Source organism: Pseudopipra pipra, chromosome 1 (assembly GCF_036250125.1).
Source record: "Pseudopipra pipra isolate bDixPip1 chromosome 1, bDixPip1.hap1, whole genome shotgun sequence".
NCBI classification, from domain to species: Eukaryota; Metazoa; Chordata; class Aves; order Passeriformes; family Pipridae; genus Pseudopipra; species Pseudopipra pipra.
Genome location: NC_087549.1, coordinates 38,497,722 through 38,520,982, shown reverse-complemented (window position 1 = coordinate 38,520,982; position 23,261 = coordinate 38,497,722). Strand labels below are relative to the sequence as shown.

General features: G+C 41.0%; 1 protein-coding gene across 9 annotated transcripts in view; it reads left to right on the top strand.

The window, feature by feature from the left end:
• FAM110B (family with sequence similarity 110 member B) overlaps positions 1-23,261 on the top strand; it is a 114,222-nt gene that overhangs the window by 64,784 nt on the left and 26,177 nt on the right. For 2 of the 9 annotated variants that reach the window (XM_064652539.1, XM_064652554.1), the window contains one exon: positions 14,218-14,354. The exons of the other annotated variants lie outside the window; for them this stretch is intronic. The gene's annotated coding sequence lies outside the window, so the exon portion shown is untranslated. The remainder of the gene's footprint in view (positions 1-14,217; positions 14,355-23,261) is intronic. 9 annotated transcript variants of the gene reach the window in all.

Sequence of the window (23,261 nt, the reverse complement as noted above, 5' to 3'; positions counted from 1 at the left end):
GTTTAAATCAATTCAGTGTGCTCCACTGTGTTTTTGGTCTTCTTTTAATTTACCTTGTATCACCTGGCAATCTTTCAAAATGAGTATTAGTAACATTTCTAATTTCTAGGCCTAGAAGAAGATCTTTTCAGAAGGACCTACATTTGTGCTTGTTACAGGGCATCTGCAGAATCATATCTGCTGGGAAGACTTTTCCATGCAGGTGGTAGGGAAAGGCTTGTAATGCAACAGAAACTTGCTGTGGAGTCACTGATAACAGAGAACAAGTCTAGTCCAGTGGCATTTCTAGATGAATGGATTTGTATGCAATAAGAATTATCATCAGTTACAAAAGCAAATTGTACAGGGAAGGAAAAAAAGTATAACAAGATAAAAGGCAGCTTAAAGAATGATGAAATGAAATACAACTTGTTATGGTACTATTTGGTATTGAAGGTACTAAACAAACTCAGTATGTATTTTTTGGAGCTTCACAAAATAATTGTGACTGTGGGAGCAAAGGGAGCCATGTCATTTTGGAAGACTTGAGCATTGCATTATGGCCTAACAAGGGAATGCAACCTACCTTCAGGAGCCAGGAATTGCGATAATTGTTGCACTTCCCTTCCACTGACTGAGTACTTTTCTTCATGAATGAAACAGGAGTGACATGGGTCCAACCTGTGTCATGGTTCCAAGTATTAGTTAAGTAACTGTTTAATACCATCCTGGAAAGCCAAAGGGGGTTTTGTTGTTGTCCTTTCAGGTTTGGTGGTGGGTTTTTTTAACAGATGCCAGAAAGTCTTAAGGCCAGTTTTGTTTGCCAGATTATTCAAAATTGTGCTGCATTCATTGGCTCCCAGTGAAGGCAATTGGCAATGCTTCTGTGTGGTCATGCTGTTAACAAAAAAAGAACAACAATAAAAGTTAAAAAAAAAAATACCACCAAACCTATTTATTGAGGCCTTTACCTATATTTCCAGTGTTCACGTAAAAACACTTAGAAGTGTGTGGCTATTAAAATCACTGGGGCAGTGTTAAAAGAAATCAGAAAACTTCTGAACATTAACTGCTACTAGGTATTTAGGCAAGATTTGCAAACAATACCTGTCTTAAGAATTAAGAAAGTATTATTTATTACTGTTATACTAAGAATTATGAGCATGAAGAATGTAGTGAGTCCCTCAGATGTGCCAAGTGAGTCGTTTGTGAAACGCTGTCGCAGAGATCTACTTGGTACCACCACATTGTCAGACGTAAAACTCACTGGTGATAACTTAAAGCAGATAAGTTTTGAAAAAGTACTGGGTACTAGTTTAAAGGAGATAAAGACTAAAATTAAGGAATTTCCTGGTTTAAGCATTGAAATAAGTAAATTACTTATTTACAGTAAGTAAACAAGATGCACCTTGAAATTCAAATGGACTCTGATTTCTGTTTCTTAGAAATATGGTGGCATGTTTCTTCTGGGTTTACCTTAGGGGCAACATTTTATTAAAATTATTTTATTTTAAAGGTAACACATGAGAGAAGTGCACAAGTACTATTAAGGTTCACAGAAAACACACAAAACCACTGGGGCCAGATGGATTTCCAGCTCTGGCCTCTTCCCTCCGCTGCAGGTGGGAAGCTGAATAGGGAAGGGTCCCTGATGGCCCCTGCAGCCCCTCACACTCTGGGACAGCTCGTCCTCAAGGTGGTCACAGTGCCCATTGCCATCAGTGAAAAGAAACAGGCAGGTGTGGGTATGGCTTCTCCAACCTGCTTGAGTGGTGGAGGTGGTCCTTCTCCTCTGCCAGCTGTGGAAGGGACAGGATAGACAGCTTATATGTGGCTGCAGTTAGTTGGCTATCCTGCTGTCCTTAGAAAGCTGTTTCTGAACCTAACTGCTACAGTGGTTAGAAATGGTTTAATTTTCAGCATTAATATTTACTTTTACTTAGCATAATATTCTATACTGATAACTTCAAACTTGTTGCACTGCAGTGTGGTGTGGGTTTTTTTTTTTCTCTCCATATATACTCTTCTGTGGAGTGAAGCATCTGCAAAACAAAAAATTTTTTTGAGCATAACGTCCTTGTATTGTCTTTTCAAGTTTATATAAATTATATGTACCTAGTGGCAGTTTACAGAAGAGCAGTGGAAGAGTTTTTGTTCCACATCATAATCTGTGAATACACACATGCACACACAAACACATATATATATATATCAAGTCTGAAAATCTGAAAACACTTGGCATGACAAAGGTGTGTCATCGCGAAGAGCGAAGTTTTGTGCAATTTGGCCATCGCTTCCCAGCGAAACTGGTAACAGGTGTGAAAATTGCCAGTAATGGTCACTGCCTGTACATTGCATGGCTTGGGAAGAAAACTGGTCTCAAGCACAGGAAGGCAAGTTCAGGAACAGCTTTTCCAGCTCAATTGCTTTTTGAGGCAGTTGTGGTTTGTTTGTGTGCGGTAACCGAGGAAAGGGTGTAGCTGGCCTCTTTGCAATTAAAAATAATCTCGTCACCAGCACACAGGTGTTTTGCTTTGCCTCTCTGTGATTCTGGGAGTTTTGGGACGGATGAGTAAGAGGAAACTGGAAGCGGGTTTGAAAGGTGAGGAGGGACATGCTGCTGTTGGGGCTGGGGCCGTCCTGGGTCTGCGATGTGTTGGTGTTCTTCATTTAACTGTCACCATGTTGAGAGGTATATGTGCCAGTTCATCCACTGAAATCTCTTGGGGCTTTATAGCAGTTGCTAAGCAACTGCAAAACACTTCAAAATGGTGTTTTTCTTCCTTACCCTCGGACTGTCCTTGCATCAGGTAGAGGAGAGGGGGAGCGAGGAGTGCAGTAGGGGGTGTCAGCCCAGCAGCCACTCTCCTTCCTTCCACGTGTCACTGCCAAAGTGATGGAGAAGCACCCAGACCCGCACTGCTCTCCTCTTGCAAATTAGCAACTTTTTTACACTGTCACATAAATTTCATTTTTTTTGTGTTCATAAATGTTACCCTCGACAAGAGGAGACACTATAATTTAAATGTTCCTCTGACAAGGAGTGAAATTCTCCAGTAAAACTTAGATATTTTAAGGAAGGCAATCAGTTGTGCAGCAAAATGAGAGCTCTGCTGCTGCTGACCCGCAAGTGCTCTTCACCCTCAGAGGGCAGGCACGCTCTCAGTGTGATCATCTGTGAAAATAACTTTAATTTTTACACCACGACAGCAATTCACATAGTATAAAAACAACAAGGTGTGTGAACCATTTTAGCATTTGGCATTCCAGCTATTAAGTCATAAATTCTACAGTTGGTATTTCAAATTATTTCCTATAAATTATGTCTTACATGTAAGAATTATTTTCGAATGATTGCAGCTTGAAATTGGCTGATGTTTCATGCATTTTTATCATTAGAATACAATGTCCTTGTTGGCAGTACTTCAGTTTTGGTATTTGATTTGTTTTCAAGCACCTTACTTTTACAACTCATGTATTGTTTTCTTGGCAGAAAGGCAGCTGCTTAGCATTCAGAGCCACTAGTTTGCAGTAACAGTTGTTGGTTCTGGTCCTTATCGGTTTTTCTTTCCAATTAAGATGCAGCTGTTATGACTTCTGGAGTGTGAGAGGATTATTTTACCTAATGATGTAAATAGGATAATCCTAAAGTAAGGATCTGTCCTTCAAAAAAAGCTGGGTAAAGAGCAGGTTGTGAGACCTCAAAGTTTAGTGAGAAGTACCCCGGGCTGTGTTTTTTGTGACAAACTGCGTAAAAAGATCTGGTGTTTCTTTTCTCATGTAAATGATAGAGAATTAATGATTCGGAGAAGATTATCCTAAAGGATTTTTCACACTGCATCTTTTATAACATAATAGGGGAATGTACAATTGCTAATGCTTTTGAACTTAGTTTTCTTGTGACATTTGGAGCACTTGCAGATACAGGGCTTTTTTACTTTTTAGTGAATGAAAATAAGATTGTGGGATTTTTTACTTTTTTGCTCAGGTATGTGTTCAGTGGTGTATATGAAAAATCCCTGAGGCACCTGTTATTTTAGCTATAGCCTATAAACTGTAGTCATCAGGAGACAAAGCCACACACACATATTATTGCAGTGTATTGCAGACTGTACAGTTCTGCTAAACTAGCCATTTAAAGTCAGGAGGTCAAGCAGGCTAAAGGTGGACAGTGATACATTTGAGCTTTATGTGTAATTTAATTTTGATGGCCCATTCATGCATATGTGTTTTTTAAAAAGATTATAATATACTCTTTCCCAAACTCCACCCATACAGCAAGAAGTCACTCATACCTAAATAGAAATCCACATTAGAAATCACACAAGTTAAACTGTGGTGCCATAGCTACATACATAGAGAGATTCTGTGTGGTGTGTGTGCATATATATATGCCACTACACACATATATAGTATATTTTGGCTGATGTTCTCCTTTATGTCTTCTGAATGTGACTTTTTGGAAAGCTGGGGGTGGAGTGGGACCGGAATCCCAGGTTACTGGCTCATTTACTGCTGTTTCGTGGGAAGGGACAAGGAGCCACATCCATCCCAGCACGTTTTCACACAATGGTCTTTATTCAAATAGCATCAAGTATTTGAAATAAGATCTTGAAGTCTTGTATTTGGATATTTTCTATTACAAGATATTTCTATCTCATCGTATATTTTTTTATCATAAGCCTGCTGCAACAACCTCCTTGGGGTATTCCTGGGGTCTTGCTGTTTATAAAAAGAAAAATTATAAAAATATTGAGATTCCATGAACTTATATCTGACTCTCTTGCTGTGTTGAAATAAAAGAGAAAAAAAAAGTCATTGGTTCCTCCTGGTTGTGTCAATAAGAGCTTGATGTATTGGTTTATAATATCACCTGCTGATAGCACTAACATTCTAAGTTGATCTCTGAGTTCAATGATTTGTAAAGTTAGATTTTTTTATTATGAAAATTAATAGGAATTTTTGGTCCGTTTATTAGTGGGATAATACCTTTGATCTGGCTGACTAGTTTTTATTCTTCTAGATGATGCAGTCATTTATAGTTGAGAGGTAATGCCAAAGCATTTTTGATTAATCTACTGAAACAACTGTCTATGATTTATATTCCTTTCAGAAAGCTGAAGGGAAAGGAAGAAACAGTGTCCGAAGACACTATGCAAATCCCTCCAATTGTGTGAAAACGTGCTGGGATGGATGTGGCTCCTTGTCCCCACGGGATCCTGTAGTAGCCCTTGTACGAAGGCACTGGTTAGTGAGGGACGGCTGTACTGAGAGCATTTATTCTCCAGGTGATGGTTTTCTTTTTGAGATACAAAGGAACTCATACTTTTAACAAATATGTGTAAATGTAGAACAGATACTCTGGTCTGTTTGGATGACTGTGAAGATGATGTCTTTTGAACACTGAACTTTATATGAGAACGTTTTTAACATGAATATTCTCGGTTTGAAGATTGTCTGATCAAGGATGGCAGGTTGACTTTTAGGGTATCCAGTGCCATTTAGCATGCCCCAGGGCAGCTGAAACAGCATGATGGGCAGGATCCTGGTGTGTAAGAAGTTCTGAGAGTGAGGTGTCACTGTGTTTTAAATAGTATTGTGACAAGGAAAGAATGTCTCTGTTTGTGAGCAGTCTGCCAAAGTAAAACCAGAGATGGGGTGTTAAACCTTTATGTGCCTGGGAACTCAAACTACAGATACCCTTACCAGTTCCTAAGAACTAGTTTTTGTTGCTGGTGGTGATGATTCTATTTCTGTTTATATAGGATCTGTTCCTGCATGATAAACAAAATACATTCTTAATAACATGTTTAAAAATCTGTAAGAATAGCAAAACTAATAATAAATAGTTAAAAGAACAAAACACAAAGATAAAATTCCAATAAAACTCCAAAGCCCAAAACTGAAAAAGCAAGAATTTTTATAACTTGCTTGGTCACTAACTTGATTATAGTGGATGTATAAAAAGTGGTGCATTTTGGTAGTACATTATGTTACCATGGTAACATTGACATACTAATTTAGAAACCCTTCAGGCTGGTTTTGAGAACACGGACATTGCATTAGTATACCAAAATATGAAAAGACTTATTGTCAAAATAACTGCTAAATGTTTAGGATTAGCCCATGAGGACTTTTTTTCCCCAAAATTGCTATTGGTATTCACATACCTGAACCAGAAACAAGTTAATATTCATTTGTTTTAATGGTTGCACTGAGTTTGTTATTAAATCATTGTTTGCTTTTTGGAATTGGATCTTTGGGATCCCACTGTGAAAGCCAAGTTACATAAAACTGCTTAGTCCCCCAGCTACAGGGGGCTGTTGTTAGGGGTAGGTGCTTCATTCTTTCGATATGTGGACTGTATATTACACTTCAAGTCCTGGATATTGACAGGTTCTGCATCATCTTACTTGTGTACGGTCACAGATTTTTTTGCAGTGGCATTGAATTGTATCAGCTGGACCTATATTGGTGAGTTTTACTGCCATTTAATTTCTGCATATTTGAAAAAAATAAGTCTGTTGAAGTGCTACATAACTCATGTCGTACTACTTCTCCGTTAATCAACAGCCAAAAAAATTGCCAGCAGTAGGGAGCATGCCTGTTTTACTTCCTGTCATGGTTAACTTCCTATGTGGTAAGGTAACTTGTAGCCTCAGTTCCTTGGACCTGTTCTCATAAGACCCTCAAAGGCTGCTGTGAGCCCTTGTTTCTATCCAAAGTTGGCAAGAACTGGAGTTGTGTGGGACTGTCAAGGCATGTGCATGCCTGGGGTGCTGGTAAGGTATGGCCTTTTCACCAGATCTCATTTGGGGGATTTTTGGCAGCAATTGTTCACTCACAGTAGAAAATAACCGCGTTTTTCTGTTGCATATCAATATTTATGTGTGCACAACTGGATTTGTCGCTTCTTTACCTAACTCAGTAAAGTTAAGAAAAACGAATCTTAGCATGGGAAATAAGCATTATTTATTAGATCTCAGTTGAACTAATTCTGCACTCTAACTAAAGAAGAGTTTTGCCTGAAAATAAGTGACAAAAAGATTGGAATATCAAGAAATACAGTTAAAACAGAGTTGACTGAACAGTAACCTCTTTGCAGAAGTATATTGAACCAAGTCTGCTTTGTAGTGACTTGGTATATTTCTTGTTCCCTGATAATTTTTTAAGTCTTTATGAGGGGAGTAGAGGCAGGATTTTCTCTTAATTTTTAAGTGGTACTAAATTGACAGATCTGGAAATCAACAGGTAAGATTAGATCACAACACTAATTTGGCCAAAATTGAGGCTATTCTAGATCCTGAGCTTTTATTAAAAAAAATCAAAATAAAAAGGGCTTTTTAAGCCTTTCTGGTCATGAGGATTACTAAACCTGTGAGCAGAATGCAGCTGAAGCACTCAGATTCTCAGGTGTCTCTGTACTACCCAGAGCTCAGAGGTGCTTTGTGTCCCATGCCAGCCTCAGAGAGTGTTGACTCTGAAGCAGAACAACTGCAGCCTGTGTCTGAAGGCTGCTGTATCTTCTCATCTGAACATGCAGTGAGTCTTCCCATGTGCAGTCCTCCTCTGCAGCTTGAGGGGAAAAACACCCCAAACCAAAACAACGTGATGCTGTGTTTGTGCCAGGATTTCAGTCTTTCCCATCATGATTAACGCTGCGCAGGTATGAATTTACAAGGAGTAATCAGTGCTGTGAGCAGGGCATGTCATATGTATTAAATAAAGTAGATAAAACGATTTTTAAAGAAAAACTGAACAAAGCTAATCATCCATGTTTCTCACCATTAAATGCACTCAGAATTGAACTAGGCTATAAATTGTGCTTCTCCATGTCTTCCCCACCTCCTTTTGGGGAAAGGACATTATTTTTAACCTGCATCAATTCTTTGTCTTGATTCTGCTGCACCCCTACAAGCAGTTGCACCAGTGTAACCTAAGGGCTTTTTCAGAAGAGAGAGAAAGGTCTTCCTGGCACAGGAGAGGCAGGCAAAGCCATGTTCCTGCTGGAGTACAGCTTATTCAAGTGCAGAGGGTGCCTGCAGCCACCCATCCTCATCACCATGCCTCTTCTTTTGACAGCCTTACCCTGCCCCAGACACACTAGCTACAGCATCCTGGTGATGTCTGCTGGGCCAAAATGGCCTCATTTTAATTCAGAGAGGTTACTGATCAATGCCAGAACAGAACCTTAGGAAGCTGGTCTCAGACTGGGATGGACCAGATCTTGGGGTAAGGTTGTGGCAAACACCCATGAGACTCTTCCAGGGGGGTGTGGCAAAGAGAGGAGCACTGCCTCATCTCATCAGTATGGGTGGAACATGGGCAATGTCTTAATGGCTGAGTTTGCTCACTCATGCTTGGTGGCAAGAATGAGCCTCAGCCCCTGAGACCACAGCTGTGGTGTGTTCCAGCCTGGCTGTGCTCCCCCTTCTCCTGCAGCATGCCAGCCCACCCAGATGCCATGGTGCGGGGGAGCTCCTGCTGCTGAGTTATCCCAGCTGTGCTTCAGCTGCCTGCTGCTCCCTTTCCCCTGCAAAAGTAAATAAATATTTAGAGTTTGAATTACATTACCTAGCAAGAACAATTTCCTTTTTTCACATGCTTTGCTCCTTATAGCTCAGTAATGGCAGCAATAACATTTGGAAATTACCTAAAGATAAAGAAACCTCCAAGTGTGTCTGGATTTACCTGCCTGAAATATAATTTGACAACCAGTTGCTTAATTGAAGAATTTGTGTCCTGCCCAAGCATCCTGTTCAGTTTTACCAGTTCCACATATCTTTGCTACTAAATGTTTTTTCTGGATGTCTGAGAGGCTCTTCTCATCTGTGGTTCCTAGAGAATCAGTATCCTATAGTTTTTCAAGCTTGAAATAGATTACGTGATTCTGGGAGCAGGTACTCATAATCTAATTGAATTTGGAGGGTTTGGGGGTGGGTGGGTGGGTTCTTTTTTCTTCTATTTATATGTTGAGTGGTTTGAGAGGGTTTTTTGTTTGGGTTGTAGTTTTGTTTTGGGAGGGTTTTGGTTTTTTGGGCGTTGGTTATTTAGTTTGTTTGTCTTGTTTTGTTTTCTTTAAGTGTAGTATTTGCCTGCCTGCCTGCCTGTTGAGGAGACTAAGGCATGAAGACAAAGCCGAGGTCTCCCTCCAGCAGAAGCAGCCACCCTCTGCCATACTGTAGTACAGAATGTGAAAACAGAGGCTGTTTTGTTTCTTTCCATGCCCCAAATCCAAATGCCCACTCCCAGCATCCTGATGCAGGCTGTTTGTGGGCCTGTTTGTGAAGTGCCAGTATAAGACAGCCCTGTCCTCTCCTCATCCCTTCACCTGGAAGGAAGATGTGGGTGTATAATCACTGGGCTGTTGGGGCTGTCCCTTCCCACAAAGGTGGGGTGCTCTTACCCACAGCCCCTGTGCCAGCACCGTGTTTGATACTTAAGGTTTGTTTTTTTGTGCTAGTGCAGTACAGACCGGTTGGATTTATAGAAGAATGTCCCAGACTCCTTTTCCAAGCATGTTGTTTGGATGATTTTTTTTTTTGTTGTCTTGTATGCTCTTTTTCAAAGGCTGCATGTTTTCTCCTCGCTCCAGGGTTATTTTTGTTTGGTTTACCCTAACTTCCGTGAACACCTAAGAAGTCACTGCTGTGGTCCTTTGTGCATTTAGCAATGCTCCCCACTAGGAGAAAGACGGCTTGCAGGACTGGTCATTCACAATTTTTGTTTCCGGTGCCCCAAGCTTTTATTTACCTATACATTAACATTTGCCATGCCTGATGAGACTGGGTTTTGCAGTTGGCGTCAGTGACACAAGTTGCGTGTTTTCTAGCAGTCTAGCAAAGGGATAGACAGAGAACAGAGCTGTTGTCGCAACTGGAATTAACATGCCATATGGTCCCTACATCACCTTTCTCTTCTATATTTATCTACCGCAGAAAAATTATTGAAAACACTCTTCCATTTCCAAACTCCAGTCTTCAGTTCAAACTGTTTCTTTTTCTTCCCCGACTTCCTGCACTTTGTTTTCAGGAGGCACTGTTTTTCTTAGACTAGCAAATAAAAAAATAACTCCCCGGCTGCTAAAAATAACCTAGCTGTAACTCTATAAAGAATCAATTTCTGCATTTTTTTACTTTTTAAGCAGGAAAGTTGTTTAGTGTTCCCAGTAGATTGGCATCTCTGTCATATCTATTTTTCTCCAATATGGCAATATAATCTCTGACCCATGGATCTGTTAGTGATGTTTTCTCTTCAGTTCGCAGCTTCTCATTGCTTTATTAAAGAAGTTCAGTCTAAGCTTATATAACTTTAATTCTGGGTTGTCGGGGGTTTTTGTCTTCAAAATAGGTTATATGTAATTTCTGCCAGTATTTTACGACTTTCAGTCAAAATTGCTTCAGCAAAAGTAATCTGATGGGTAGTGTAATAAAACAGGATTTAGCTGTGCGTGTTTCTTGAAAAACTTTGTCCTGCTTTGTCTCTCCAAAAGGCTTCATTTTTGTACTTTCTAAACTAAGCTGATGATATGAAGGGGATTCAGATGCTGTTTGAATGACATTTGAATTATGAAGAGCTGAAAACACATGTCTGGACAAATATTCAAAGTTCAAAAGAATCTAAAGAGGTCAGAAACAAAATGTAAAACTGTAATTAACTGTACAAAAGTTAATCCCAAAGAAAACTATTGCATGTTATAGAGAAACCTCAAAAAGGGTAACGCCATAAAATACTTGGGAATATTACTATCCAGGGTCTGAAATACGATGGGATGGAGCGTTACAGCTGTTGACTATGTAAAGATGCCCAACTATATATACTGCAGAGGGGACTTGACAGTTGTAGGTGCTTTATCCCTTGTGGGAGATGAACAATATTTGAAGGATTTCAGGAAAGAAAAGCACAAATGTGAGAAATAAAATTGAAGGCAAAATAAAATTGAAATACAAACAAAATTTTTAGCATAGGTGATGTAACAAGAATCATGAGTTAACAGAGAAAAACATAAAAATACTCATTTTGTAGATGCATAAACCCAGAGAATGGTCTGCTACAGAAATTGGGAAAAGGCTCTAGCACTTTTGGTCTCTAGTACTAGATCTTACAAGCCCTTAGCTAAGAGATGGTAGAGAATAATCTTCGGTTGTCTGGGTAATGGACTGGAGAAGGGATCAACTCCTTTTCCTAACGTCTGTAATTCCTAATTGCTTATTAGACTTTTATATGTATGAAAGTTATGGGAAGACTGTCTGTCTCTCTGATTTTCCTGCAGATCTCTCATCAGTGAAAAAAAATTGTGTCCTATGAATGAACTTTCCTCTTTCTCTAGAAACCTATTAACTAAATTAGACAGTATGAACTCTACTTACTGTGACAGATCTGCTTTCTGTTGGCATGATACAAAGATGATACTGGCTTTTCTTCCCTTTATAATTTCATTCTCAGGTCTTTCATGTAATGAATGTCCGTTTACATGAAGTGTGGGGGCTCTTTTTACCCCATCTTGGATCTGTTCTGACACATCTCCTTATTCTGTTTTCTAAAATTGAAGAACAGATAATCCTTTAGATTGGAAAGGACATTTAATATCATGAAGTCCAACCCTTAACCTACTGCTGCCAAGGCTACCATTAATGTGTCCCTAAGGACCACATCTCCACATGTTTTAAGTATCTCCAGCATTTCCCTGGGCAGCCTGTTCAAGTGCTTTTGGGGAAAAACTTTTCCTAAAATCCAATCTAAACCACCTGTGGTGTGACTTGAGGCCATTTCCTCTTGTCCTATTGCTTGTTGCCTGGGAAAAGAGACCAACCCCTACCTCTCTAGAATCTCCTTTCAGGCAGTTGTGGAGAGCAATAAGGTCCCCTCTGAGCCTCCCTTTCTCCAGGCTAAATAACCCCAGTTCCTTCAACTGCTCCTCGCAGGACTTGTGCTTCAGACCCTTCACCAGCTTCGTTGCCCTTCTCTGGACACTGTCCAGCACCTCAAGTGTCTTCTTTTGTAGTGAAGTGCCCAAAAGTGAACACAAGACTCGAGGTGCGGCCTCACCAGTGCCAAGTACAGGGGGACAACTATTACCCTAATCTTGCTGGCCGTGCTATTTCTGGTCATGCTCCAGGTAAAACATCTAGTAACATTTATCCAAAACTCATTAAAACAAAGTTTCTTCTCATAGTGAGGCCCGTCCAGATTGGTTTTCCCCTTTGTGAATCATTTGCAATGATTCTACGGCAAGCTTGGCTGCTTTATTTGCTAGTGAATATTCAGTAGGTTTTGCTTCTCTGGTGATCTCTCTGTTAATCTTTGGCTAAGGCTATAGCCAGTGAGAAAAAATCCTCCCAGGTTACCTTACTTTGGATTGCCCATGCTGCCTGTGCTCAAGGATGTCCATGAGGGAGCACTGCAGTTTTGAGCCAATAGGATAAGAATTATGGGGCAAGCTAAAATACATTGCTTTCCATTAAGCCTTTCCCCTCTGGATTCATGTGTAATTGAACAGTTGTGCACACAGTTGTGCAAGAGCCATTCTTTTGTATAAACAGACTAGTTACTGTGTTGCGTGAAGTGTATAATCCCTTTTTTTATTTTTTTTTTAAGAACTACAGTTGAAAAAATACAAATGTTGAGTCCAACAGCTAGAAATCAGCTTGAGTAGGTGTGGTTGCAAAGGAGCTGTTGGAGCTTGCCTTGCCTAGGACGGCTTCAGCCACTGCAGGAAACTGGGTGCTGGGAAGCTCAAGCTCCAGCCCTCCAGGGAATAGCAGAGCCCCAAGGGAAAAGAGTCAGGGCTTCCTCCATTTCACCTTCCACTAACATGGGACCCAGCTACATTTCTCGCCTTCCTGCAGCTACTCAAGAGTTTTACGACTGTGGGAGGGTTGGCTTTGCAGAAAGGTGGGTAGTCTGCTGGTTTGACAGCCTCAGCGCCCCAAGTGCTGTATTTATCATCAGGGAGGTCTGGCCTCCGTGCCGGCTCCCCCCCAGCGTTTGTCAGCGCTGGGTCGAGGTGCCGGCACGGCAGCAAACAGCCTCCAGCAGAGATAATTCTTATCATGTGTGCTGCTGGCTCAGCTCCGCTTTTCCTCACATGGTGACAATTTCTGCCTGCCATCGGTTCCCCCTTTGTATCCCAGTCATGCAGGCAGCAAACACGGCCAAAGGATGTGTCCTCATGCAGTCTTAGTGTTTGGGACTTCAGTCTCCATCAGCAAACTTTGGGAAAGTGAATTCTTCTTCCTAATCACTTTGCCGTTTCCTGACATATTTTTCATTAAATGTCTCCTATGCTGACTTTGTTCTTTAAATTGCATTGCGACTGTTGTCTTGTTCAAGGCGCAGGTCAGCAGGAAAACAGTTAAGTGTGGAAAAATACGCCTTGCTGTTCACTGGGGTCAGAGCGACCTAAATTCGAAATGGTCTGTGCTCCGTGGCTGATCCAGCATCCTCAGGCTGCAGCCTGTCTGTCTGCTGCAGTTGCAGACCAAGAACAAATTTTGTTGAGGAGCGAGATTTCCACCAATTTAATCTACTAAAATTTGGAGTTTAGAAATCTGGGGCAAAATGGAGGGAAACAGTGAAAGCAAGAGAAAGAAATGCAGAAAAAGAGAAGTTGTAATTAAGAAGTTTGAGTGAAGCACAAGATGTGTTTTGGTCATATGCTGGAGTGTGTTTCAGCAGTTCAATTTGTTAATTTTCTAGAACAGGCATGAAATTGCTATATTTATGTATATTAAAATTAATAATAGATTACAAAAGCAACCCATTAGCTTTTTTTGGGTGGGAGGAGAAACTAAGAGCTGCCAGAAGGCAAAACATTTCTAATTGTTTGGGGTTTTCTTTAGTTCCATTTTTTTAAGAAAGCTCCTTTTTTATTGTGTGTTTTGCTGTTGCCCACACTGATGCTGGAGGAGAGCATCTGTGCAGTCTGCATAAATTGATTCAGAGGGTGCCCGACTGTGCTCGGTGCTTCCTTCAGGTCAGGGCTGCCACAGTTTACCGCTGTCTTTTTAGGCGTGCATGAGCCGGGACACACACGTCCAAGATGTGGGAGTGCGAGTTTTAGGAGCACTTGGTAACAGCCCCCGCACATGCCGAATGTGATGCCTGCTCACAGGAAAACACAGAACAGAAAAAGCCAGGGAGGTTTTCCTGAGGAATAGTAAGGTGAAGCTTGTAGGAGCATGCCTCGCGTTGCTTTTGCTGTTAAAAGCAGATACATTTTTTTTGGTTTCCTTCTAGGCCACAAAATGCTCCCGACTTCTTTCCTGATGCCCAGTGATGGCACCAGTACCCCAGGCAAGGGATCCTGCCCTTTCCTCTTGGATGAGGGACAAACCCTCGGTCAGTGGTGAAGACTCAGGAATATTTTTTGCAAGGTCTGTCTAACTAATCTGAAGAATTTTTGGGGGTTTGATAGGGTTTTGAGCACAATAGAAGTGAAGGTTTGGGTTGGGTTCTCTCCCACACCTTTTTTCCTTGATTATGAGAAATTTCTGGGTGGTTGTGCTGGTTGAACAATCCAGAGGAAAACAGCAGCATTCCTGCAGGGGCTTGCAAGAATTTATACTGGGTTTTTGCTGACACCTATTTTTATATCAGAGATGGCAAAAACATACTGACATATCTAGTCTGTCTGCTTGGGAATACATTTCATTTCCATATGCATCCAACCTTGCAGTGGGTTTGATAAGTTGGGTTACTTGTTTTAGCTCATCTGCACTTCTCCCTTCCCTTGGAGCTGATCCAGAAAAATATCTTGAAAGAGAAGGCTTTACATGGGGAGAATGAGATTTAATTTGCATTATGAAGAAAATGTGAAAAGTTTTCACAAAATGTGATGACTAGATTTGATATCCTGTAGTTTTAGTTAGTCCAGAAGAGATTTTTTTTTCTTCTCTCTGAATCCTAGTAATCTGTGGGGATGGCGATCATTATTATTTTTATTCTTTGGTATTTTGATCTAGGAACTAAATAATTTATCTAATGAATAGGTTTGCTCTCTATCTCTGACGGTGTTTCTGACATTTTCCACTTACTCTTATCTCCCCCTGCCATGAGGTAGGTTGTGTTTACTCTGTATAAAATATTTTGCATTATAAACAGTGACATTTGCTTAGGATTTTCATCCTTCTCTGCAGGAATTGGAAAAGTATGCAGGGTAGGAAAGCAGTGTTTTTTCTGGCATTCAGAACAAAATATATAAATAAATACTATAAACATACACACACATATACACATATATGTAATATAAAAAAGTTCGTATTTCCAATTAGTGAGTCTGGAGGAGGGCAGTGGATGTGGCGAAGAGCCTGGATCACAGGTCTTCGGAGCAGTGGCTGAGGGAGCTGGGGTTGTTTATCCTGGAGAAAAGAAGACTCCCTTCAATAAGGGGACCTTATTGCTCTCTAGAACTACCTGAAAGTGAACTGGGGGTCAGTCTCTTCTCCCAGGTAACAAGCGGTAGGACAAGAAGAAATGGCCTCAAGTTGCACCTGGGAAGGTTTAGATTGGGTATCAGGAAAGTCTCTTCACTGAAAGGGTGGTCAAGCGTTGGAACAGGCTGCCCAGAGAAGTGGTGGAATCACCATCCCTGAAGTGTGGCATTTGGATGTGGCACTTGGGGATACAGCTTTGCATGATGAAAGTGGTGGTGCTGCATTAATAGTTGGACTCGATGATCTTAGAGGTCTTTTTTTAACCTTAATGATTCTGTGATTCTAATTATCTCTTTTCAACTTCTAAGCTTTCTCCTGCAACACTGAAATTAATGGCAACATTTTGACATTTCAGTTACTCATTTTCTACTATAGCTACTGATGGTGAATGAAAGAAGGTAAATGAATTCAAGCAGGGAGAAAAAGCTATTTTATAAGGATTAATAAGGTAAAGTAAAAAAAGATCATGAGTGAACTTTTAAAGAAGTTTTCACTGGCAGCATGGCATATATTTATCTTCCAAAGCATGCATGACATCATGTGAGAAAGGTGCAGTCTGTGACATTGATATAATGTGAAAATGTAGCACTTAGAGATTTATTTAGCAATTTAGGGGGATGTTACCCCAAGTTATTGTGCTTCTATGTACTTAAAGAGAAATGCACGTAGGCATTTAGGTCTTGCACATTTACTGACATGAATTTTTTCAGAAATAGCAGTAGTTGTTTAACTCTGTGCACTGTGGAAAACAGGTATATATTCATACTTGTTAAATTTTATTTTTATCTGCCTAGAAGAAAACCAAAAGATTTACCCAAACACCATGCCCAAAATTCGGAATACTCTATGTTTTTGCTGAAGTCTTGAAGGAGTTACAGAAAACTAAGAGAACCTGGGAAGAAGGAATAAAAAAGCATATGCAGTTGTTTATTTTAAATACTCCCCAAATTGGTGATTCTGACAGATTTTTCTTGTGAGCTGTTGCCTCCTGTACATTTTAAAATATGAGGCTTAAAAACCTGATCTTTTGATGTACCTACTTATTCCTGTTTTGTCTTATCTTTTTGCTTTTATCCATATATTTTAACCCAGAACTTGTAGCGAAATTCAAGCTTTCAAAAAGGTTCACAAAATCAGCAATTTAGCGTATGGTTTGTCACTTTTATAACAGCTGTAAGATAAATAAATAATAAAATATTTACAGCGCAAGGGCAGGCAGTTTTTGTGATAGCCACTTTTCGTGTAAGATTACAGCTAAAAAGAGGCGAAGTGCTCAGTTGCATAATTCACTGAAGTTTGACACTTTTAAAGTTTGTGTTATAACAGCACTTCATAGGCTATAGATGGGGCTGTTTCAAGTTCTGTTGTAAATCTGACTTTACAAGGCTCTAATGTTCTGTAGGCTAATAAAAATCACTCTAGGATTGAATGTATGAAATAAAAAATTTGGTGGTTTTAATATATTTTAATGCTCAGGCTATTTTGTCATCTTAGATGTTTTTTTCACCAAAATCGCATTGCTCTTGAATTTTGTAATAAATCTTAAAGCTTACCTTCATGTCTGAGGGGGGAGGGGGAAGAAAGAAAAGGAAAAAAGAATAAGGCATCCCAGATATAGAGGTCTTGTGTCTGCACAGTAAAGTTTAAGGTATCAACATGAGCTTTTGGCACTGGAGAAAAGGGCATAAATATTGAGCATGAAATATAGTGTAGTAATAAGTGACAACGTTTTCACATGGTTAAAGTATAAGCCTTCCATGAGCTACAGAGGATAAGCTGTAAGCCCCAGAAAGTTGGCTTTTCTGGAAGACTGCCCCTGTGCACTGCACATCTCTCCTTGTTTGAAATGCCTGGGTTTAAGCAGGAGAGGAAATTGTCTGACCTGAAATTTTGAGGTTTCACGTAGTTTTTGCATAGTGTTGTTTGAAGGATTCACCTGCTTGGCAACATACTATGAAAACGCAAACAGTTTGGAAGCGTGATCTAAAATATACATCTTGATTCTGTGTAAGCAGCAGTGAGTTACAGGAGAATTTAGCCCTCAATCAGAGTGCTGCACTTTGCCATGTAGGTGATCGTGGTTCAAGGCAGTGCAGGGCTGCCATAACGTTCCCAGAAACCTTGCTCCCTTCTCTTTGTGGTAGTGATGTGAGAACAGTGAAAACTTAGGCTCAGGAATACTGTATTAACATTTCCCTCAATCCCCATGCTACTTTGTAATTTGTGCTAGTTGTGTTCAGTACTCAAGTAGTTGTTTCTGGCTACCTTGTCTAATCTGGAAAGAGTGGAATATCACATACAAGGGTGACACCAGCCCACCTGTGACCTGCCGGGTTTTCAATGGCCTTGTCAGCGGAAAGAAAATCCATTCAAGAGCAATAAACATAAGGGCAGGAGGGACTCTGGAGCAAAGACCTGCAAATTTCTCTCAGCCGTTCTCCTTCCCCTGCATCTGTGGGCTTGATCACATTAGTTTACTGAGTGAAGTATAATAAGCTTTCAGAGGGTCAGGGCTTGGTGGCAGTAGCATGCTATCCTCCTTGACCAGGTTGTGTCCTAAGCATTGCTGTTCTGTGCCGTTTCCATGCACAGGTTGACTCTGCCCACCACATAAACTATGCCGTGCAGACCCAGGGGAGCCCCAGCAGTCACAAACCCTGGCAGACAATGCACATTTTGGACAAGGGCACACTGTTGTTTTGTCTCTAATTCAGCCACTGGGAGGGACCCTGTGGGCTGGGCTGGGCTCATTTGGACTGACAATCAGGCTTGCATTGCGCAGGTGCACAAGAGACCTGCCAGGAGAAGAAGGGAAAATCAGCATAGAATAAAAGCAGCTCCAAAGGATAGCATGTCCTGTGACCTTTGTCCCTGATGAGGTGGCCAGCTGTCAGCTCCTCCCATCCACCTCCAACATGACCTTAAGTACAGTTTAAGACTGCTGGCTGTTTATCTAACGTGTTTTGTTGTTCTTTATACGCACTTGCAGAAACTTGTGTAAGGATTCAAACATGAGCATAAAAGTGTCTTTTCAGATTTTTAGGTATTGCCTTCATTCTGCCTATTTAAGAAGCTATAGTCCACAGCTTTCCTTACAGTTAGGCAAGAAAGTGACTTTTTTTCCATTAAATGCTGTTGTTTCAAGGTAGGGAGGGAGGAATTGAAAACTAAGGGGACTTCTGAAACTAAGTCCCTTTTAGATATCCTCTGTGGTAAAAAAACAAAGGCTCTTTTATTAGTATAGTTCTTCATATAGCTAGACCTTTACTTTCAGCACTTTTGTATGCTGCATTGTTTGTGTTTTCTAACTTGAGCTTAAAACTGCTAGGGCAGCTGGGGACTTCTTTTCCCTAGCTCTGGTATATGAGGAATTACTGGACCGGAAGAGAGGTTCCCACAAGAAGGAAGACAGGGACAAGAACTTCAGGTGAGCACATCAGGACTCCTCCTAAAGGAAGGACATTAAGGTATGTTTGGTGGTGTGAATGCTTTATTTGCCTCAATTTGCATCCTTTGAATTCATATTGTACTGAAGTCATCCTCTATCAGGCAGGACAGGTCTTCAAGTGCCCAATGTTGTGAGCATGCATGACAACAAAATCCTTTTACAATGATAGCACCTGGTTGGAGTATATCTGATTGTGTGTTAGACACATTAGACATAGGAAGTTTTGTTTTAGGAATTGTAAAATAATGTGCCTGCAGGCAGCTGTGCAGCTTTGGTGTGAGGAGGACTGTGGAGGATGGTTTCAGAGGTGTAATACAAAAAAAATGCTTGCTCATTTTAACCCTGTGCCCTCTGTAGTTTCATTTCAAAGTAAGCAAACTTGATGCAGTTTCTGTTCCTAGGAGGGTTTAGTTACGGGGCAGAAGCACAGACAAGTTTGAACACAGATCAGTTGTTTGCTTTGGTTTTATGTTCACTGGTATCAGCAGTGCATGGTGACTTGGCAGCACAGCAAATCCTGTGATAAGAGCGAATGTGTGGGCAGTAGACTCTCCCCGTGTTTCAACTTGAAATCTTCTGGATGTCTTCTGCTGTTAATGGGGTTGAATGTAACTCGAGGGGTACGTTATTACATATGAGGAGAAAGCATCTGAGTGATTATTCTTGAAAGGTGGTGTTCTTATTTGAAGGGAAAGGAGGGGAGTGGAAACTTCTTTGTGTTGGCATTGTGATGCAGAGTGACTGCTTGTGGGTACCATCTCTGCTTGAGTTGTGAAGGCCACTGAATAAAGCCGTGTTTAGGCACATACATTTTTAATGGCATGACCCTTTTGGGATGGCTTTGTGTACTTGTCTACTACCAGATTAGAAAACAGTAGTCTTACTAAGCCTTTTGTCACATGTTTGTTGAGGTTGTAGAAGCACACAGCAAGGATTGCTTTTGCATTGTGTAGAAAGTGAATTCTTCCTTGGAGATCTGTTTATTTTTACTTTTGGGGGTGTGTGGATTTAACTGAAGAACATGTGTTCACATAGTTGTGCCATTTAAATTAAAGTGGGGTGACTCAGTGTGTATTCAGTGCTGCAAGCCTACAGCGACTGCAACAGAACATTTTATTGTCTGAAGACAATGCTAATAATGGCAGTATTTAAACAGCGTTGTAATTTCACAAGACGATATTCTGTTCCCAGAACTGCAAAGTGACAAAGATATTTGCCATTGTCAGACAGGGGAACAGGAGCTGACCTGCAGTGCAAACAGCGCCCTCCGCTTCCGCTGGGCTGGGCTGTGCTGGGGTGCCCTGCCCCTCTCTGCTCCTGCTTTCTGGGACCTGCTCCAGAGTTTGTCACAGCAGCGAGCACCCTTGCAAAGCGAACGCTCCAGCAGTCGGCTGTGCTGAGAGCTGTTGTCACACAGCCACTTCCCAGAGTGATCCTACTCTAAGCTGCTTTCATCCAGCAGGTGAGCCATCCACCAGCATCCTGGCCAGCCAAAATGGCTGGGAGGGCATGTTCTGCTTCTGGCTGCCCCTCACCTATCACTGCTATAGTGTTTGACCCCACCAGGTATGCAGTTGGCTGAAGGAGAATGCAGTATAGGTGTAGTCTTTTGTAGTTAATACATTGTGGATTCCATAGCATTCCCATAACTTATAAAACAGCGGTTCAGAGGTGAAGTATTTTACATTGATCATGTGTGTCTTTACCATGAGCTTTCATGGAGGGATTGTAGGATGAAAGCAATGTGGCTGTGGTGACTAGTGGAGGGCAGCTATGCCTGTCTTTGTAGCTGAGGTATAGCTTATAAGTGCAAATAAATTGTCACTAAGAAATTAATAAACATTACATATATGTTATTAATCCTTAGCACTACCTCTTACTGTCTAAAAACAATACTAAGTTCCTTATCAAAACAGTTGTTAATAATGCTTGGATCCTGAACAGGTGCAGTGGTGGGAGCTATATAGGTTTATTCTTTCATAGGAAATATTAAAAATAAAACATTTCCACCCTTCTAAGTACTCCTTTTCAGTGGCTTCCTGGTATACTGCTGTAATAGTCACACTGAATAATGACAGTGTGGACAACATGATGAGAAAATGAACCAAAGAAGAGATTGTTGGCAGTGTGGAGACACTGGTTAGAAATCTCGCCAACTTTAAACCACATTTGTAGTATCATGGCTTACATCCAGCGTGGACATCGTCTGCAGTATGAAGCCATTTGGAGGTTCAATGATGAGCACATTGATATTAACATTGCGAAGTTTGCTTCTATGCATTGGTAATTAGCAGGTAAAATAGCTGTGAATCCAGACTGAGATCTTGCTCTGAACATCTTTAAGATGCAAAACCCCTGAGGACTTGCTTCTTTAGTGACTCGCAGGAGCCATGTGACAAAGTACCATGTTGTGATTTCAGTAGCTTCATTTTGGAGTTGTGCTCGTCTCTTAAAATGGATGTTTTTAAAATGTAGTTTGTGTTTGGTTGGGATACTGAAGAAAAAGAGCTGATTTAAGGAAAACTGAATGGGGGGAGAGTGTTGCATGTTTTACAGTGTTGAGATTCCAGGCATCTTTGCTGTGAAAAATGGGTGTTTAATTGCCCAGTTTCTGTGTGGGTTTGCTGAGTTGCTTTAGTTTGTTTGTTCTCTGCCAGTTTCTAATAATGCTATTATTTGTTTTCACTAAACAGAAAAAAATTAATTCAGTGATCTCTGTTGCTCAGTGCCTGCTGGGAATACTGCTACTGAATTGTATCACTGCAAATATTTGTATGTTCTTGCTCGTACTGTCAGTAGAAACGTTAGGGAGAGCCAAACAGTTAGTCTAACTCAAGATTGCTTACATGTCCTCTATTTTCTTTTGATGAAATCATTGCACCGTTCTACCTCAGTGTGATCTTCCATGAGCTGCAAGGAGCAGATCACATCATTATTATTGAGCTGGCTAGTTCAGTCAATGTGATATGCACCACAGAACTTAATGGGGTACCCTCAGCAATTTCCCTCCCTAGTATATGTTTTGTGGCATGAGAACATCTCCTTTGTTTCTAAATAGCAATATTTGTTATTCCCATCACTTGGTTCTGTCTCCTCTGTGTGCCCCTGCATACCTGTATCTCAAGTACAGTGTATTTGGGGCCCGTGTGCAGTATTACAGCATGCCAGCCAGGCTTGCATAGAATGGCACAGCCCATCAGCCCTTGTTTAGCCCCTATTGACAGTTAAACGCTGCCATTAGCAGCTTTTTGACCTTCTCCTTCCTTTCTCAAACTGATTCTGTAATGCTGTATACACAAAGGAGTCCTGCACAGCACTGCCTCTTAACTCACTGTCTTGATGAATACCTTAGAGATGCCTGCTGCTAAAAAGGAGAGATCATACTTTTCTTTGTCTAGGTAGTTCTTGTTCTCCTCCTTGTGTTTTCTTGATTTCCTCAAGTCCTCCTGTTTTGTGTGCTGTTGACAAGTAAATCACTGAGAGATGCAAAAAGCAGAAAAGCAGAGGAAATGCCTGGTACATACTGAGAAGCAAATATCTCAGTCTTTCAAGAATGGAAAAAAAGGAGAGATAGAAAGAGGTCAATATATATGGTGATGAATTTAAACATGTACTTATTTATTACTCTGCCTTCCGTGTCTGGATGATCTGCTGCTGAAGATAGTGTGAGGCAAAGAGACACTGTCTTTTGGCACCATTGAAACAGAGGTAGCAGGATGAGATCAGAGAATCATACAGGTTGGAGGGGACTTCCAGAGGTGACCTGCTGACTGGACTGGGTCCCATGTGATCAGGTTGCTCAGGGCCACGTGCAGGAGAGTTTGAGGATCTCCAAGGATGAAGGTCCAGCAGACCCTCTGGGCTCCTGTTTCACTGTTCACCTCCCTGACAATAAAAAGACTTTTCTCTGTATAAGCCTGAATATCCTATGTTGCAGCTCTGGCCAATGGCTCCCCTCCCTCTCTGTGTACCTTTGCAGACAGTCTGTGTTCCCTCCTGTCAGGCAGTAGCAGACAGTGGGTAGGTCTCCCTGTAGCTTTCTCTTTTCAGGGCTGAAAAACACAGTGTTCTCACCCTCTCTTCCTCTGCTCCAGCCCTACAACTGGCTCTGGTGGGTCAACATGAGTCTGGCACTGGGCAGCCTGTAGCACTCCAGGCAGCGTGTCTGCAGGAATAACTCTTTCCTGTTCTGCATCCTCGATAGACCCCTGAGATTGGTTCCTCTTTTCATGTCAACTGATCTTAAGCTCTCCCCTTTTCAACCTTTTTGTGCAACATCTCCAAGAAAGTAACATTTTCAGACACTTGCATATAGTATGATGTCACACCAAAATCTATGTATGGTAATGGGAAAAAAACCCAACAAATAACTGTTAATTCTTGAATTTGTTACTTTTATC